The sequence below is a fragment of the Danio rerio genome, chromosome 17 (assembly GCF_052040795.2).
Source record: "Danio rerio strain M-AB ecotype USA chromosome 17, GRCz13ab, whole genome shotgun sequence".
Classification (NCBI taxonomy): domain Eukaryota; kingdom Metazoa; phylum Chordata; class Actinopteri; order Cypriniformes; family Danionidae; genus Danio; species Danio rerio.
Window position 1 is genome coordinate 45,263,302 of NC_141037.1, and position 2,769 is coordinate 45,266,070.

Here is a 2,769-nt window from a genome sequence, read left to right on the forward strand (position 1 = left end):
ACAGTTGTTCCCAAGAGTTTGATTATTGCGGTTCCTAGAATTTCAATTATTGAAAATCATGACGACGTGGGGCCCCCTAATCACACGGGGCCCCCCGCGGTGTGTGCCCTGCGGGCCCGTCTGCTATGTCACTGCACAGTTTCATAATAATTTGGGACATGTAAGGCCAATTGCTAAGTTTCCTGGCTCTCAAAAAAAAAAAAAAAAAAAAAAACGCTATCCATTCAAATAACCACTACAGTTTTCCCTATGAAAAAACTAAAGAGCTGTTTTACCTCAGGCAAGGCTACTTGATAACCTGCCCGGCTATGAGGACAGAATTTTACTCTGCATACAGTATACCATTTTGAACTGCTAATTTGAAAAAGGCATGCCATAGTTTTTTTTTTTTCAGTGTCACAAGGAAATTTTTCAGCTTGCCTAATGGGGGTCTTTGATTGCCCTTCTCTTCCCAGTTCAAGACAGTGCTAAGAAGTCGACCTTTTGCTGACCTTGTAATTCAGCTAAATCAACTTACTGTCAGATAGTATATCACAAACTTGGTGCCCTCCAAAAGGCAAAGCAACTCTTTCAGCTGTGGATCAGAAATTACACACTGAACTGGTTTTGTGTTAGTCACTCGAAAGCTAGGCCTCTGTGACATAGAATCAGCATTACTATGATGCTTCCCCTGCCCTCATAAACATCCAACTCAAGAATCCAACGTGCTCTTCTACCAGTTGGATCATTATCGATTACTGCCATTGTTAGATTCAACAATGGTTTGTGGTCGGTAATAATCGCGAATGGGGCCCTTGACAAGAAACCTCTGTAATGCCAAATAGACCATAACACAGGCCAAAGTTTGTGGTCTCTGAACCAAACACCGAACTCAAAAAACCATGAGAATCATCAATGTATAGCAAAAAAAGATTGTGTGAGTATAAGGTAAGCTATGATGAAGGTCTGACTAAACACCAGGACATTATCAAGGTAAACCAGACAGACCTTCCATATGAGCATTAGCATCACTTTGAACTGATATAATGCACTGACTGCAGTGAATGTGGTTTATCTTTGGGTCCAATTTCAGTTTGACAGTGTCCGCTAATTATTCAAGACATGAGAAGCAGGGTATGGTTTCTTCCTTTTATTCTTGAATAAACCAGCAACCAGTGTCAGATCATGAGGTTTTCTGCAGAGTGCAAATGCCTGTTACAAGTCTATCCTGGATCACATATCTGGTCCTCCATTCATCAGCCTACTCTGCCTCCTATGTGCACTCAGTCTGTTCCTTTCCTGCCTTCAATGACTGAGGAAGTCACATCTGTTCAAGTAAGTGAGCTACAGCACCTGAGCCATGAGCATGCAGCCTTCCAAGCAGATCTGAAAGAGTTGAGAGCAGATTGTGCAAAAGTTAGAGTTAGTTCTAGCAACTCAGTTTCTTGGAGGAGATCTTACTCAAGCCAGAGGTCAACCTCATTTACCAGTGCATTCCTCAGCGTCCCAGTAATCCAGTCCTCAAGCAAGACCCTGTGTATCACCTGTATTGGATGATGGTGGTCCTTTCACTGATCCTCCTCTACCCCCTTGGCCTATTCTAATGAGTCCAATGCAGTCTTAGCCAGACAGGTAAATGAGCCATGAGAGTTGCTTGAGCCTAGTGTGCACCCTGTAGTGTGTCCTTTAGAGTCTGTGTATTGTGGCCCCCTTCTACAATATCTATGTTCACTCCATTGAGTTTGTGCACCTTCATATAGCCCTAGAGAATCTATTTCCCCCAGATGGCACAGAGTTATCTAATATTAGTTGATCATTTTAAACTTGAGGAAGCAAAGATGATTGCTAATGCCAATTTGAATTCCCCTACCCCCTTCACAGATTCTATATCAGCTCTTAATGAGAAATATGGCCAGCCACATCAGTTTGAAGAGGAGAGGATTGCTAATGTCCTTGACAAACCTGATGTTAAATGTGGTAATTTTCCAGCTTTCCAAAGATTTACTTTCCAAATCCAGTCCCTGGTGGCCTTAGAGAAAACCTTACAATGTTATTTAATCTGTAGTTAAGTTGGGGGTGAAACATTGTCCGCCTTTTAAGTAATATTTCCCCAGAGCAGAGAGCAGACTTTTGCCATTAAATATTTTAACAAACTGGTTCCACTCCTATCCTGGTTGACTTCATTACGAGATGTCGAGATGTTGTAGTTATGGTGCAGAGTTTACCTCAAAAGTGTTACATGTAATGTTTGATCCTAGCAAGTGATCCATTACCATGCTACACAGAGTCGAAGCATCCTCAGTCCCACCTGTATCCTTGATCCCTTCCTCATGTGGCAGGAGAGGTAATTAGTTGCCAAGTGTCATTAATTTACGGGTCCTTTTCTCTGCCCTATCACAATACGGCATACGGGCTATAAAAAGAGGGAAGCATTTGCTACCTGAGATGCGTCACTTGATTAGTTGCGGCGCCGTGAGCGCGCGTCGTCACTTCCCACACCTGTTGAGGGCGGTGAGGGGTTTTGATCGGGCTGGAAGTTGCTTCGCCTGAATTGTTTGGCTGCAATCGCCAACGCTAGAACGCGTGTAAGGACTGGAAAAGGTAAGCAAGCGTCTGTCTCATGTTTTGGTTGTCGCGATCGTTTTGGAAACGCTGTCCGCTTTTCTCAGCTGCGAGAACCAGATGCGGGTGCGCGACTGTTTGTTGGCTGTGCCGGCTGTTGACTGAAATGTACGTGCTATCTGCCTCTTAAGTGACTGATTGAACCCCGATTCCCTTCGGTGAGCAGTA

The 2,769-nt window shown here is 43.7% G+C and overlaps 1 long non-coding RNA gene across 1 annotated transcript; it reads left to right on the top strand.

The window, feature by feature from the left end:
- The first annotated feature begins 2,423 nt into the window (after positions 1-2,423).
- LOC147833162 (uncharacterized) lies at positions 2,424-2,769 on the top strand. The gene is made up of 2 exons (XR_015513994.1): positions 2,424-2,580; positions 2,649-2,769. It is a non-coding gene; the product is annotated as an uncharacterized LOC147833162 (long non-coding RNA).